This window comes from Corvus hawaiiensis, chromosome 3 (assembly GCF_020740725.1).
Source record: "Corvus hawaiiensis isolate bCorHaw1 chromosome 3, bCorHaw1.pri.cur, whole genome shotgun sequence".
NCBI lineage: Eukaryota > Metazoa > Chordata > Aves > Passeriformes > Corvidae > Corvus > Corvus hawaiiensis.
The window spans coordinates 102987804-103005104 of record NC_063215.1 but is presented as its reverse complement, the minus strand read 5'-3'; the positions used below and the strand labels follow the sequence as shown (position 1 = coordinate 103005104).

The following is a 17301-nucleotide window of genomic DNA, read 5'->3' as shown; positions in this document are numbered from 1 at the left end:
GTAAGGCTGGGTCACAGACATGGCTTCAGACCACAAACTACAACAGAGTTTTTGGAAGGAAGCAGAGGGGCTACCAGGGATTTCAAGAGAGGCATGGAAAATCTTTAGAGAATCCCTGGGCAACCCTGTTTTCTGGGTGCAAAAGTATTCTCCTGTTTTTCCCCCTGCTTCCTCTTCAAGAAAGGGAGTGAAGGATGAATTACTTGAGGGAATGGCATTAAGTTGTGTCAGGGAAGGTCTAGGTTGGATATCAGGGAAAGGTTCTGCACCCAGAGGATGGCTGGGCACTGAACAGGCTCCCCAGGGCAGTGGTCACAGCACCAAGCCTGACAGAGTTCAAGAAGTTTTGGACAACACTCTCAGGCACCTGGTGTGACTCTTGTGGCTGTCCTGTGCAGGGCCAGGAGCTGGACTTTAATGGTCCCTGTGGGTCCCTTCCAACTCAGAATGTTCTATGATTCTATGAATTTCAGTATTGCAGCATCTGTTTTGCTAGTAATTTGCATCCTATTTAAAAACCAGCGACAGGGACAATAATGCAATCTGTCTGTGTCAAATATTGGAAGTTAAAAAAAAGATATATATAAATCACATTGCAACCATGGAGAAGGCCATGGTATAAATAAGGAGACAGTGGAGAAAAAGGGAAACTGTTAGATGCCTCATTGTCCAATATATAAATTGCTACATGTAAGACACTTAAACTGCAAGAAGGAATAAAAGACACTGAAAAATAAGGGAGAAAGCCAAAAGACAACCTGAGGATACAGACTGGCAAACTGGTCTCAGCTTACATGGTGACTGGTGCCATTCAGAAGTGGAAAAGGAAATTGCTGTTAAAAAGCAGCATCTGTTGGGAGGTGCAGCAGCAAAGGTGGCTGTGGAGCTCCCCTTGCAGCAGTTTCCTGGAGGGGATTGTGAATGAGCCTCTTCCAATTGCTCCTATGACCATGGTCACAGGCCTGCAGAAGCTTTGTGCACTTGGAAACTCTCTCTGTCAAGTTCTGCTGTGACTCTGTTTCAGTAGAGTGCCTGATTGCAGCTCCAAGGGAGTTGCACAAACCTTGAAGGGACCTCCAGATGAAATACATATTGGCTGCAGTATTTTGGGTGCTAATAACCCATCTAAACCTGTCTGAGTTCCACAAAGATCACAGCAGGAGCCTTTTCTCAGCAGAACAATCCTGTGCCCTGCTTCCCTATTCCTCTTGCAGAGCACTGGGGAAGGAGAAGGGAGAACTATTCACGAGAAAGCCTCTGAAATTTAAAAACAGAAACAAAGTGGTTTTCCCAGTCTTTTATTCTTAGAAACACCAGAGTGATGGGACATAGAGGGCTGCAAGGCTGTTCTGGCTGGTTTCTTTCAGTGCTCTGGGTGAGACTTTTGAGCCAGCTCTCTGCCTGCAATGCCAGCCCAAGGTGGTGGTGGTGGGCTCAGTGTGACACAGGGCAGCTCTGGAGTGTCCATGTCCACGCTGGTGCCTGGAGCTCTGCTCCACAGAGCTGCTCCCCGTGGGTGCCTTGTTTTCAGTCAGAGTGGCTACAAACCCTCCAGGCCTCCCCCTGTGCCTCTCTGCAGGGCTGCACTGGGCAGGGGGGATGAAGCAGTTTGGGTCATGGCCTGGGGGACACTTCTGCAGTGCAGTCCATGGTGTGGGCCATGTCCCTTGTCCACAACCCCAAACAGCTCTTGGGAGGAGCTGCTTCAGCCTCCTTGTCGGACATAATGCATCCACAGGGCTTTTAATGATTCAGAGAAATGTCTCAAGTAGGGGAACGGAAGAGAAATTCACTGATAGCACCTTCCCAATCCTTTTTTGCCAAGGTTAAAAAAAAATTTGGAAATTAAACCTGGAATCTATTTCACTGTCTCCTCCTTTCTCCTCTCCTCCCCTTCTTCCTTCTGTTCCCTCTTCCCCACAGAAAAAAATCACCACGCAACTCAAGGGGGACATTCCTGCAGAAGGAGCTGGGAATTAATCTTGTTGCTGAAATGAAGAATAGAAAAGTTCTTCAAAACTTTGTCATTTGTTCATAAAATACTTATGGACTTAAAAGGACTTATGATTTATTTGTCCTCCCTTTCTCATTAATCTTTGCCATCTTCAGGCATTCAAGAAATGTATGTCAGCTCCCCCTGATTCATTAAAAGGAATAAAAAGGTTTCCTTTATCTGCCTTCTTTTGCTGAGAACTGTAGGACTGGACTTCATGGATGTTTTTGGGAAACATAAAAAAAAAAGAAATGTACTTTGAAAATTAAATAGAACCTTAAGAGGAATATCAGCTCTTACTGTATTTGTGATAAAACTGTATGATTTAGACTCTAGGTATAGCATAAGAAAAAGGGAGCACATATATCTTTATTGAATGGATGTGCCCTTCAGGAGTAAGGAGCCTTTAGTAACACTTGCTTTGAACCTGCTGCCAGAAGAATCCTTGGCCTGCCAACATACACCTGCATCTAATGGACATGGCAGGACACAGGCTCTCATGGCTTTGCAAGGGCACTGTGCAACTCCAGGATTTGTTGAAGTACTCTTGACACCTCAAGTTACTGATTGCAAGCCTCTCCCAGCATCACCCAATGAATGACAGAAAGAGGGAAAGGTGACACTCTAGGGAAAAGTGGCTATCCTCCCATTAATCAATGGCGAAAACCTACTCACATCATTCCCTCCAGCACAAATAAAGGTGAAAAATCTCGTTTCTGCTCAACAGGGCTATGGCTAAGATAGGCAGATCTTCAATTAAAGTGTGCTGGGAGAGTCAGGTGTGTGTTTTGGAGCCCAAAACATGGAACTGGATGTCAGCAGTTGTACTAAGAGCGGAAAAGCTTCCCAGGCTCCCAGCAGCATGCCAGGATTGCAGAGAGCTAGGTATGAATTTCTTTCTCTCTTTGAGCATCCACTCTAAAACACAATTTCTACAGCTTTATTAAATGGACGTGACTGTGAAAGTGGGTGCTATATATGTGTATATTATGAGTAATATTACTGTAGAAGTGTTACAGTAAATTTCTAATGCATTTTCCTTTCATTCTCTTCCCTCATCTCCATTCTAACATTTTTGAGGTGGAGCTGCTGGATCACATTCAGAGGGGATGAAGGACTGTTTTGTCTCTCAGGCGTGTTTTCCTTCAAGGCAGCACTGTCTCTTGCAGCTGTGGTGGTGAAGATTGGCCGCTGAGGTCTTGCCAAGGAGCTGTGGAGAGCTGAACTTGTGCTTGAACTTGTCTCTCCTATGCTTGAGAAAATTCTCTGTGCTGTCAGGGGTCTGTATGAAAGTTATTGTTTGAATATTTTGTAGTGAGAGACTCCCTCTCCAGCTGGAGAGGAAATCAACTGTCAAAAAGTTAATTGAAGACAGTAAAAATGCACCATTTAGTGCAAGTAAAGGTGTGCATACACAGAGAGTAAGGGTCCGCTGTGAGTGTCCATCCCAAGTCTCTAGAGAGATGTGACCCTCTGCAGCTCTGCTCCCAGTAGAAACATCGCTCCACCTGCAAATGTATTGGATGCTAGGGCTTGAAATTGCTCCATATCTGTTCATTTCAATATATATGAACCTGAGTAAAGCCTCAGACCTGGGTACTTCAGTATAGAGAAATCTTCTCAATAGTCAAAGATTTCCTTCCTAAACTTGATCCGTTTCTCTTTGGTTTTCACCATTTTTCCTTTCTCACCCAAAGCTACCCTGAATAATTGTGCATTTTTTAAAATTGACATCTTAGACTATTTAGAATTATTTGTGAGTAGTTACCATGTACCCTCTTAGATTGCTATTAACTTGCCCAGCTGATGTGTGTATGGTCTTGTGAGGACAATTTGTGGGCAGGATTGCTTCTCCCCTATACTCGAAGCTGGTTTTGGTACAGCTTTCTGTAATTTATGTCTCTCTGTTTCAATGAATTTAGGACACCCCTGCCTCACCAGTATATTTCAGTATTTACTAATTTTTGGAATTTTCCTGCTGAACTTTAGGTTGTTAATGGAGATGATGGGAAGTGGGACATACAACCCTTTTAATCCCACTGTTACAAATCTGTGTGCTGTAGGTAACTAAGACTACCTGTGTATCAGCCTCAAGGTGAAGGTAATAAATCTTGCTCATCCTTGGGACACTTTGCCAAGAGACTGATTAAAACCAAATCTTCATGGAAATTGTTCTCTCTGCCCATAAAAACTCTGCCCATAAAACCCCAAACCAATCCCTTTTTTCTGTTTCTTTACAGTAGAAGAAAGCTGTTGGTTCTCTGGGAAGACTTGAATATTCTCATTTTAAACTTCTAGCACTACTCTTCACTGCTAGTCACTGTACCCTGCAGGTATTCAGTTCTGCTGAACACCTGGGCTGCACAAGAATGAGAATTAATGTGGTTTTGTCTCAATGCCATTAGGCTGCAGGTGTCAGTCTGCAGACAGTTTCTGGAGAAGGCATGTCCTGCCCCAGGAGAAAAAGCAGGAGCAAGCAGCAAGGCTGCCAGCAAAAGTGCTTTTTGGAGGCAGACAAGTGGCTGATTGGCACTGTTGGGGAGGCAGGGGAGTGTTTGGGTGGGGAAAGAAGGTATTGGAACAGAGAGGAGGTTTTAACTGCAAATGTGTGGAGGGCATAAGGGAGATAAAACACTGCTTAAGAAATTGTGTGATTTAAAAAATACATTATTTGGCTGTCAAGTGAATTATAGAGGAGAAAGGGAGATTATTCTTTAGATGCATTGTAGCGACAGGACATAAAGTATTAGACATGCTGTGTGAGCCATAAAGCTTTCATCAAGCAGAGAAAGAGTAATGATCTTGGTTTTATTGTGCTGTTTTCAGGCTGACAAAGTTCTAATTTTGTTCCAAAAATAAAGTTATGAACCAAATTGAAAGGGCTCTTAAATTGAGTATGTTTGCTTCTGTGGTGGTGTATTGACTGTGCCTAAGACAGTTTGATAACTGTCTGTCAGAGGTGTAGAGAAGCCTCATGCTTCATGGGAGCCCAAACAATTCTCAAAATAAAGGCAGATAAAATTTCTTCCCATTGATTAGCTTTCTGCCTGTTTTTATTTGCTTCTGCAGCGCCTCCTGTTAGTGCAGGATGAATACCCAGTGACTTTCAAGAACTGTCAGTCTGACCACAACCTCTCGTGGGAGGAGGGCTGTGTTTGATGTGTGCTGGCTCTGGCTTCTTCAGCTCAGAGTCAGGAAATGCTCTCCCAAAAGTGCCTTGCCTGCCTCTCACCCCCACTCTTCTGAGTCACATGGGAACCTAATCATCAATCAGCCGTGGGGAAAGTGCTGCTGCTACCTCTTGGGGCTGTGCTGCTCCAGCACCACTGACCTCAGTCAGCCAGAAACATCCAGCTTGCCTTTCACATAAATGCCAAGCCCAGTAAAAACAGGTGAAGGCTCCATGTCAAGCTGGAGAATTGACCTAACAGAGGAATATCAGTGGCCTGGCTTCAGCTGGGATACAGTTAATTATTCTTAGCAGCTGGTACACTACTGTTTCAGATTTAGGATGAGAATAATGTTGATAACACACTGATGTTTTAATTGTTGCTTGATTGCTGCTCAGGGACCAGCTGGGCACAGTTCAGCAGGTGGTGAGAAATTGTATTGTGCATCACTTGGTTTACTTGGGGTTTATTCCTCTCTTTCTTTTTGTTATCTCCCTTTTCATCATCATTCTTAATGTTGTTATTATTATAATTTACTTTATTTCAATTATTAAACTCTTTGAACCTCAATCCACAGGTTTTATCTTTTTCTGATTCTCCTTCTCACCCACCACACCAGGCCAGAGGGGATGGAGTGAACAGGCAGCTGCCTGGTACTTAGTTGCCATCTGAGGTTAAACCATGACAGCCAGGCACTTCAATTCTATTGCTTCATATTTGTTATGACTTGGACAGCCCCTTGATTAGCTGTGGGGGAAACTTCAAATTCTAGAGCTTTTTTTTTACTGGAATGTCAAGTACTGCTCTTCTACAACACTCAGAACAAGGTAGATGGTGGGGAATATAAAAAATACATTTAAATCCCTTCTGTAAGCAAAATTCAAAACTCAGAGGAGGAATTTAACCTCCAGAGCTCACAAGAAGACAATATAACAGTGTGGTCACCTGCAATTATTTTGAGTCATTCACTGTTTTGAATCACTCTTATGTGATTCACATGGGCTGAGTGAAAATGCAGACCTGACCCGCTAGCTGCTATCTTTTCTCCTTTTTTTTCTTCAAATTTTTCCCATTTTTCTTAATTCTCTCCCTTCAGTTATTTAACAGCAAATTTATCTCAATTTCCAAACTGAATTTAACAAAGAGAAGGATATATTAACTACACATTCAACATACAAAGGGTGTGACACATGAATGAAGCACCAGAAAGATAAGGAGATATTAAAAAGAAGTTATTCTGATTTATAAGTACTGGAGATTTGCATTTTCATACCCTCTAATCAATTTGAAGGCTAGAAATGTACTTGAAGGAACTTCACAAAGGTATCTCATGCGTGCTCATTGGTACTTTCATAATGTTCATGTCTTTCCCCTTCTCATGAGTTCCCACTGATGATAACCTTAATTAAATCAGAAAATTTTGTTAGCAGCTCCTAAGTGTATTGTCTTCCTCTTTGGGTTGCACTTTACAATTAAACTAATTTATTAGACTGTATTTATCAAAATTATCTGTTTCTTCCAGTAGCATATTCTGATTCTTGCCAGCAAGTCCTGTCAGCAGCTGAAGGAAGTTCTTTCTCACCAGATTTTTTTTTCTTCTTGTTTTTGGAGAGACAGTATTGCATGAAAACAAAATATGAAATAAATATTTCTAAGCTTGAGCCACAAAAAACTTCAGCAGATCCTTTCTTCATCCCAGAAGTTTCTCTTTACCTGTGGGTGTTAACATTTACTCTTCAAGTGGGTCCCCTCTCTCATGCTGAACCTCTTCTCTGCCTTAGCTAAAATTTCTTCACGAAGCTCTTCATCAAACACAAGAAAATAAGGTGTAGTGCATCATGTTTTGGAAAAAAACCCCATCAATCTCTTCTCCAGGAAAGAGATAACATTTATCTTTAGTAATTTTATTCTATACTTCATCCCTCGTTCCCTTGTGTATAGGTTTGCACTTATTCTTGCATTCCAGCTTCATTCTCAATCCTCCATAAAGTCCTATTAATTTAATGCCTTTCTCAGTCACTTCTTTCCACTATCTTAAATATGGATAAGCCAGGGAAAGGTCATCAGCTTCAACTGCTCCTTTAATACAGAATGGAGCCAGCAATAAAACAAAGCCCAGATAAAATCAAACCAAACCTGGAAGGATTGAGCTGAAAAGCAATAATTGCTTGGCTGTACCCAACAGAACTACAAAAGTGCTTAATTTAATCCTGAAAACAAAAACTGAGAGGATTATTGGCAAGGACTTGATGAAAGAAAACACTGTTGATAATATTGATCGTCCTTGGCACTTTTTTCCTCCAGAAAGTGCTTTACAAACACTAATTAACCAGAGTATTGCACAACCTATGGATCTCTTCTAGTAGAGTTTTTAAGCTATGCTGCTTCTGTGATATCTGGCCAAAGACTAAGCAAAGTATAGTGAAGCTTGCTCTGGTGGAAAAATGGACTCGTTTCAATCTCGTGACCAGTCTTGGTGTGTGCTAATGTACTCTGCTTTATCAAACAGCAGTCAGCACTTCTTAATGGAGGTGCATTTGTTCTTGCCTAATTGGGTGTTAAATAGGGGTAAAACATCATATTCACTCCTAGTCCTTGGGTGGAAGGGTTGGGAAGGAGAAGGCGAGGTGCTGGCAGCGAGACAGGGCAGTTCACATTGCTGGCTTTGCTTGGGTTTTGGGGTTTTTTAAATTAAAGCTCCTTGGGGCTCTGTCCATTACTGCATATCCATAGAGGAGTCTGGAGGACCCATCTAGGGTCTAACCACGGCTGAAAACCACCGAAGTGTTGCTGTCTCTGCAGTCTTCACTCTTCCATCAAGTGAGTCCCTACGGTGATGATCGTGAGATTGGCCTGTAGAAGAGTTAAACACAGTTCCAGTTACTAATAGTGAATAATAATAATGAAGTAACTATTACCTTTGCCTGCAGTCACATCTGTCATGCATCACTGATATGGAGCCCCTCAAGATCTGAGCCCCTCAAGATCTGAGCCGAACTTCACAATTTTTTTTTTAGTTATGAATCAGTAGCAATAGCTGGACAGTTTTGATTAAGCAATTGTATTGTGAACCTTGTGCTCTTGGCTAATCTTTTGTTTTAAGGGAAAGGGAAGACAGTCCCAAGATGAATGGGCAGTCTGGACCAGAGCCACCAGGAGTGAAGTCAGCAGAACTGAGCAGTAACTTGGGGAAAGGTAATTCTGGCAGTGGGAGACCACAACCACCAATCCATTGACCACCTACTCAAAACAGACCCCAGAGTCAAATGGAGGAAAAACTGTGCATGCAGACTAATTAGCATGAGAGATATCAACTAGCAAACAGGGGGTTGAGTGCTGACTAATAAGAGCTATGTAATCTGTAACCAGTGGATGCTGATGCCTTTGTTAAAATGTTTAATTAGTGTAAAGTTTGGATGATCAGGGAGCCAGCCTTTTGTGGGTTGCCACCCAGCTCCCTACTTTGCATAAACTAGAAAAAAAATATTAGAAATACCTCACCTTGCTGTGTGAATTGATGTTGAGCACCAGGTAACTATCTCACACTGGGGACAACATAGCTAAAAGCAGAGGAAGCCTCAGCTTTAGTTTCTGCCTCCATCTCTCATGCTGACTGTGAAGCACAGCAGCTATTTAACACAAAAAACCCAGTGGCCAGTTCTTCTTTGTGAGGGATAAATCACCAAGCCTTACAGGTTTCAAAATACTCAGTAGTGCATACACTGTCCTTACAGTGCTCTCATGCATCAGGTATTTTTTCACTTTGATCACCAGTGTCTATCTTCCATCTCCAACTTTTCTCTCTTTGCCGTTCCCAGAGATGTGAAATTAAAAGAGGGATATATTTTCAAGTCATGGCATCAATGTCCTTTGCCCTGATAAGTAAAATTGACCTTTCATTTTAGGTAGAAAAAAACTGCTCTGCAGCCCCACCACAGCATGGTCTTGCCCTGCTGTTGTGCCAGGAGCAGCCTCAGCAGTGACCCTGCCCTGCTGCCATAGCAGGAACCACAACCTCATTGTTCTTCAAGTACTGAACACCTCAAAAGCCTCTACAGTCTTGTGGTTTTGATGAAGACTTTGAGAAGAAGAAGGAAATTGGGAGTTTTATCTGGTACCAGTCTTCTCCATAGGTATGGCAACTGATTCCTGTTTACTGCATCACAGCCCCTACCTCATTGCTGCAAAGAAAAAAAAGCATGAGTGAGGTGTGGGACCTCAAACCAGTGTGGTTATATCTCAACCTGTGCCAGGTGGACCGGTGTCAAGGGAAGAATTACTGGGGAAGGGGGAAGAAAGCAATCCCATTTTGGGTAGAAATCTGCCCAAATGCTAGCTGCAGTCCCAGTTAGTATGTTTGTTTTCCAGGCTCTAATAAAACCCATCTGTATGCAATCACTGCTGGACTAAATTGAGAGAGATTTGGTGAACACATGGCTAAACCAGGATTTCGAGTGGAGAGAGCCTGCAGGAGCTCATAGGTCCTGCCTCTGCCAGTGTGAAGGCAATGTGGGAAGCCAAGCACAAGACATCAGACACAGCTGACACTGATACTGTGCCTCGATTGTCACAACCCATTCATTTTCAAGCATTTTTAAATTTAGCATAGCTTATTAGAAGCAGAAGGTGTTTAAATCCAGATGGTGTTACTTGGTTTTAAGTGTCCTTTCAAGGGGAAGGGCTGCTTCCTGGTGCATGGTTTTCCAAGTGTGGTACAAGTAAAGTAAAACCAGAAAGGTCTGGGGAAGGGTAGCCTAAAGAATGGCATTCCAAACAGGAGTAATTAAACAGGCTGTGGCTTCTCAGCATCAGTCAAGTCAGTAAGATGGGGAAGGCTCATTTGCTGATCCTCGAAGAGCAGTGTCGTGAGGCACCCCACAAAGCTGCTGGATGGCAGGTTTAAAATTAAAATAATGAAGTATTACTTCATGTGGTTCGTAATTCAGTTGCAGAACTCATTGCCACCAGCCATGGGAGACCTATCATTCAAAGGGCTTCCAGGAGAAATGAGCTCATCCAGGGAAGAGAGGTCTGCCAGGACCTGTTAACAACAGAGGTGTTCACACACAGGAGCAGTGTTCAGGAGCCACAGAGCAGGTGCCTTTCATGGAAGTATTGCTGCACATCCTCCTGCTTCTTCTTCCAGCCCCTAAAACATCCCACCAGCTACCAGCTGGGGAGCTTTGGTCTGATCCAGTGCTGCTATTACTGTGCAAGGATTCCTCAGCCCAAGTCAGAAAAGTGATACTGAGTCCCTGTGCAAAAAGCTGGACTATGTTACATGTGCAGAGTAGAGCTGGGTGTTGCAAGAATATGGGGACATAGTGAGACAAATACAGAAATATCATAGTAAGATAGAGCACTTAATGAGCCTGCCCAAAACTAAGTATCAGCATAAAAGGGGACTAAGGGCTTTCCCTGGTCTTAGTCTTGTGGTGGTGTTGTCCCTCAGAGAGTTGGTGCAAAGTAGCTGTGTGATGCTAGAACAGGAAAATGAAATTTATAATAATCATGAATCACAGAGGAAAAAAACCAAGTATCTTTTAATGCAGGATAATAGAAATGCATTCAGTATTTATTATGATCCCTCTAATCTGAACACGATCTGAATTTTATATTTTGAAAGGGAGGGAGTGATCAGACATAATTCCAGTGCAGCTGCAGACAATGCTCTTTTGTGGCTGATTATCCATCCAGAATTCAGGACAGTGAATTCAGCCTTTTCAGTTTTGCACAGCCCATTTGTTTCCAGACTGCTTTGGTTTTCCACAGTATTTTAAGTGGAAGAAACCATGCTAGAAGGTAACACCTCTGCAGTCTTACCCAGGTGTATGTTAGCTACCATCAGTGTGTGCCCCCAGGGACCAGAGTAGTGGTGAGAGCTCCTGCCTGGGAGCTGGGAAATTGGGATACAGCTGGCTTCTCAGCTTGCTGTTAAGGTGCACTTCATTTCTGTTGTTGAAACCTCTCTTGTGTGCAGGAAAAGCAATCCCCATTTATTATGCTATAGGGAAAACACCAGCTGGAGAGTCTGTGTAGCCTTGTGGTTTTGAGGTTTGTGTTTGGGTTGCCCTGAGAATACTGCAGTCTTCAGGTTTGAAAAAAAAATTGGTGGCCCCACTGCGTTTTTTGAGGTGGCAGAACCAAGACTATGTGATTTATATATGATTTGCAAATCCTGGGATACTGAAATACTGTGTTTCTTTTCCATGTCCTGGGTGTAGCTGGCATCTAGACCAGCACTAGACATAGGATGACCTGCAGCTGCTCTTACTTTACCTCTGCAGAAAAAGTTTTCTAATGATGCCCAAGTTGTGCTGACTCAGCATCTGATTGTTACATGCTTTTTTTCAGGAAAAACAGCAGCATTTTTCAACCAGTTGGCCTCATCCTCCCTCCTGGCCTTGAAAATCCGTGAATCTGAAACACAGAAGATGAAGAAGGATTTCTGCTTGTATCAAGAAAACCCTTTTATTTCTCAATGTTAATATTCCTAATTTACATTTACTGCTTGGGGGTTTGGAGATGATGTGGAACAGCAACTATGAACCCTCCCTCCACATATGTTGGGACAAGCACCTATTTATAGCTTTTGATTTGCAGTTGGAGGAAGAACCATAAATATTCCCTACTTCAGCAGGAAAACAGTTCCAGCACTATAAAAAAAGAGCCTCAGTACATAGGAATGGCATAGGATTTGGGCTGCATTGATTATGCTGCTTCAGCTAAGATTTATCTGTTTGAAGTTTCTGAGACTGGTGCAATCTTGTGTTCATTTAAAGATAGCACAGCCCCATGGGGCCGGTTGTTAACTTTGCATCATTAACAGAATGGTGTGCAAAAAATGCTCGGTGAAAACAGCCCAACTCCTTGGCTTTATGCTCCTGCATATTCTAGGAGGAGACCTAAAACTCACTGATGTGAAAATTTGCAATGTATTATTATGCCTTTGGGGACATGACAATAATTTGTGATACCACACCTTTTAACTAGTCATCTGTGATGAGGAGAGAGGGGAAAGGGCTGTAATTGTTCTGCATGTTTGTTAAAGGATTATTTCACTAGGTGTTTGATAAAATACAATCCTTCATGATCATGTATAATTTTGCAGTGTTAAAAATAATTATCAGAATAGCTTTTTACAGTGTTGTGTTTTAATGTAGCTGGGTAGGTGTTTCATATGCAGTTTACTGATGTTGTATTTTGATGTCTCCAAGGAGGATATGGAATTGCTCTTCCCTGGTCAGAATTTCTCAATACTTTTACTCACACAGTGCACCTATCCTTGGTATTTCTGTTGCATGCAGTTCCAGTGAAAATAAATGTTCTTAATTCCAGCCAACTGAAATGCAAACAGTATGTTAAATTAAATATAGTTACTCATTTTAAAAGGTCACTCTTGTCTTTTTATTAATGCTATTTATTTCCTGAAACCTGTTTCACATTCAGATCACTAAAATGAAGAGCAGTGTAACCCAAAACAGTCGGAGCTGTGGCTGGTAGTGGAAAGGAGAATTCTGGCACCTGTGGCTCCTTGGTCCGAAGTGTAGCCACTTATTTCTTGGGCTCTGCATAGTCTCCAGCCAGAGAGGTATCTATGTCTGCAGAGACATGCCCAGCCCTCTGTGGATCTTCTCATCCTCTCAAAATATTTTCTGCTCTCCTGAACCACTTGTTTTCTGCAGTGATGTACACAGGCTCTGTTGTTCATTACAGACTTCTGCTCTGAGCTACATGGACTGCAAAATACTTTGAGATTCCAAACCAAATGGAGATTCACACCCTGTCTGATTCTCCTGAGCCCTGTACCCTAGGGCATAGTTAACTCCTGGGAAATGCCAGCAGCTCCAAGTAAGGATGGGAAGCCTCAGAAGGTTGAAATAAGGCTCAAGGCAGCTGAACAAAATTTTTTTTTTTTGCAAATAGTCATAGCAATTAAGATACTAAAATCAATGTCATGAGCTGTCACTTATGGACTGCATTAGCTCTATCTGCCATGAACTTGCTCTTCTTCACCACACAAACCTTCTGAAACTGCAAGGGAACAAACATTTCTCACCAAGCCTAAGCACCCTCTGCTCTTAATCTGAATATATTTGAATTTCTCACTGAATCTGCCAACATCCATTACAGTCACCATTAACAGGCCATGGTGGGATTTGAATTAATCAGTACAATTTACAAAATCCTTTGGAGCACAAAAACTTTTAGGAGCAGCTGAGTGGTGAAACCATACTCAGGGGACAGGAGTTTTTCTAGCAAACGGTGGAGCAGGAAGGCAGATTGGAAGAGGAACATTCACTCTGGCTCCCACCCTGCTTAATGAAAACCAACATTTGAGTCTGTGATAAACAGAGGAGTAGCCTGAGGTGTTTTGAACCTTCTCAACAAGCAAGAGAGGCAGAGGAAGGCATCAGGGAAGACAGCCAGCTGGTCATCAGTCTATCACTGAGAATTGTTTTAATTACTAAGGGGACAGAAGAACGGGGAAAAGAGATGTCTGGTGCAAAGTCAGAACACGTCAGATGTAGCATTCTTTCCATTTCCCTCTCCAAGCGCTGCCCCACACTGAGTGATGCTTTTGAACCCCCACATGCCCACTGATGATTTAGAATCTGTATTTGCATGAAGGGATTATAATTAAGTCCTCTGTGACTTCACACACAAATTTACTGCTCCCTTACAGACAGTACCCATCAGCTTTGTGCCCTTTGGCTGCTGTGGGATCATTATACCCAGATCGGCTGTAGTGTGCAATGTTAATTTGACACTTTAGCAACAGCCAGGAGTTCTGTTTTAGCTGTCCCTGTGCCTCCCATTATTCTGTTCATACCCTTTAAGCTGGGACAGCCAGCCCTTGAGACAGGAGGCTACAGCAGAGCTGCTCGGCGAGCCAGCTCAGCTGAGAGCAGGGCTGTCAGAGGAGCTCCTGGAGATGGTGCAACTCCAGGTAGATCTCCTGCCACAGCCTAAACCTGGGTGTCAAGAACACACCAGTTACCCATCTCGCTCAATTCTCCATTCATTTGGGTTTGAATCCCAAACAAGTATCTAATGACTTTTGCTTTTTAAAATTCCATTTCTAGATATGTGCGTAGGTATGAATTTTGGGTTAAGCCAGTCTGATCTCAAATTGGGAACAAACTGCAGTGCCACTAGCAGTGGACTTTCCCAGGAGACGAGCTGGACCATGTGCTTGTGCAACACTCTGGCTGTGGAAGCAGCAGAAGAAAATTCTTTATCTAAGCTCCATTCAGCTGAAGCAGTTCCTTCTTTGAAGCTGCCAGTCACGATACGAACTCAGGAAGCATGTCTGCCTGAAGTGGAGGGGCCACCGAGGGAATGAGGAGAGAAGGTAACAAGGCAGACAGTCACTGGTTCCACACCCTGTTAGAAAGAGAGAGAACAGGATTTGTGTCAGAGGTGAGACTAGTTCATGATGGCTGAGAGGGCTCACAGGGGTGCTGGGGTGGCACGGAGCTGCTTCTGAGTACCACAGAGTTGTGCAGAAAGAGACAGAAAAGCCCTCTGCTTGTAACTCACTGTCCCTGTGATGCTGTGGTCAGACCTGAGCCAGGCAGGAGAAACACCTGTCAGGGTGATAAACATCCTGTGCTCAGCCACCTGAGTTCTGACTTCAGCAGACTGTCCTTCAAATGAATTGCCAATCTCCTGCGTTACTTTGGTGCAGGACATGCAGACCTACAGGCTTTGTCAGCATCAATAATCCTCTCTCAGGAAGAGCTGGGCTTGGAGGATGGCCCTGGCTGCAGCCAGAACCCTTCAGAGCTTGGGTGCTCCTCAAGCAAGGGTGGAAAAGCAGGGACACAGCTCTTGGTGACACAATCCTACCAAGGGTTCCCTTTGCTTCTCTGCTTCAAATCATACAAGGATAAACATATTGGTTTCCTGAGCCCAAGCCTCAGCAGTGCCGTCTATTTAAAAAATTAAGGGTGGAAGTGAGCTATTTTTTCATATATTTTGAGGTGCTTCCTGTGAGGTGTCAAAAAAAAAGAGAAACAGTCAGGGAAATGTAAACAAGAGGTGGTTCTTTTTTTAAAGAAAGTAGTTAAATGTAAGGCACAGAAATATTCTTTATTAAAATAAATCAATTAATTCCTTGATCACCTAGTATGATCTAACCTACAAGCTCTGGTTCAATGCGTGTTTTAAGGTGAGAAGAGTTTCTATTTTTGACAATCTTTGTTTGCCAAGACTTAGAGCTGTACAGACGGGTCTGTTTCTCTTCACCTCACCAGGATTTATAGCTACAGTCAGCCTTTTGGGGGAACACACATCAAAGCCTTCAGCAGGTGTGCAGCGACCAGGAAACGATGCAGCACAAAATTCAGAGAGGATGTGACACGAGATTTCCCCCGGGATTCTTGTAAAAATGACATGGAAAAGACAGGAGCCTTTGCAGATTGCATTTTGAGCGCTGCAGAAAATGGATCAGCCAAACCACGAAATAATCTTGGAAGTGACAAGCCTCATTGAAGGTTAATGCTTACAGAGCTGTGGGAACTGGTCCCAAAAGCACATTACTAGCCAGCCTGTGATAAAGGTGTTTTCCATGGGCTTATGTGCCAAAGGCTAGCCATAAGCGTGGCACTTGTGAATTGCAGCTATGCAGTGTCCTGAGCCATGCTGAAGCTGAAAGTACCTCATGCAGCTGTAGATAACTGATGGAAGAGCTGCTCCATAGCTCAAGAAGCAGGAGACGGAAAAACTACAGAATTTAAAAAACTTGTCCAGTGGTGGCAAGCACTTCCAGCACAAACGAAACAAAATAGATGCAACAAGTAAAAGCTGTTCATCCGTCAGGGCTGAATGTACATGTTGTCTGGTTTCCTAATGTGCCATTGGCATTTGCCAGGAGGATCTGTTTTTTGAGTTATGTGTCTGAATTGCATGTTGCAAATAAGTAGTTTAGTGCCTGTGTTGCACAAATGCATATTTTCTCTATGAAAATGTCTTCTTGACTGGTTGGATGCCAAATAAAAGTGGTCTAGAAATGTATGCACACCTGAGCCAGCTGATAGTCTGAGTAGTTTCTCTGAGTTGGATGCTGTAGGTGGCACTAGTGGTGTAGCTGATGTTAAATTATGCAGCATTTATCTCCTTTTGGCTGAAGTGGTAGCTTTTTGATTGAGGTTGAGGAGTTTGCAATAATCTGTAGGGATGTCACACGTTAAGTTGTTCTAGTTTCATTTGTTTTAACTTCATGAATACTCTACTGCCACTGGAACGACCTCAAAAAGCCCTTCCCAGAAAGCTGTGATTGACATCTCTCTTATATCCATGCAAAATGGAAAGGTATATTTGATATATTGGAGCCATTGTCTGCAGTCTGTGTTGGGGAAGAGATCCAATCATATTTGCTTGAGCTGCAAGAATGTCTCACTAAAATAATTAGTTTCAACATGAACAGGAGTTGAAGATTATTTTGTAATCTGCTGCAAGCATCAGTCAGTAGTGTTGCAATTAAAAGGCTTTGCTGAGATGAATAACATTTTGAATTTACTGATGTGATGTTACCTACCTGACTGCTTGGCTGCAGTAAATCAAGTGACACTACTGGAAGCATGTGGATGAATGCCAGCTGGAGATCTGGCCCATTATCAGACTATAAAATTCTCTTTCCGAAAGTATTTTACGGGGCAAGGCACCCAGATCTATATATAAGTTTCTTAATTGAAGCAGATGGCAAGAGGCCATAAATTTTTGCGATGTATAAAGCAAACAGGTAACAAGGACACCTTTATCAGCATCGTGGTGAATCACAGGAACATAAAAGCGAGCTCAGAGAAATGTGCTCTCCTATAAAAGCAACAGGATGGACTCACAGCTTCAAGGCTTTAATATTTGGTATGTGTTCTTCTTTTTATATACCTATTCCTAAATGCCTGTCTTTGCTGCTGCAGCTGCGGCTTCAGTGTGGTTATGGAGCAGGCAATGGTGTGTGCAGCGTACCTGGAATGACTGGGTTTTATCAAGCATGCCTGTTAAATAGCTAGAGAGAGGAAACCTGCCATGAAATCCAGAGGAATTGAGCTTGAGCTGCTACCCGTAGATGCAGAGTGTCTGTCTCAGCTCCCTTTATTTCCTGCTTCCTCGGCTCGCTGAAGACTGTTGAAG

General features: G+C 42.9%; 1 long non-coding RNA gene across 1 annotated transcript; it reads left to right on the top strand.

Annotated features, from left to right (window-relative positions):
- Positions 1 to 448: 448 nt before the first annotated feature.
- On the top strand, positions 449 to 12530 carry LOC125323112. The gene is made up of 4 exons (XR_007202387.1): positions 449 to 2878; positions 8267 to 8358; positions 9069 to 9296; positions 11518 to 12530. It is a non-coding gene; the product is annotated as an uncharacterized LOC125323112 (long non-coding RNA).
- The last annotated feature ends 4771 nt before the right edge of the window (positions 12531 to 17301 follow it).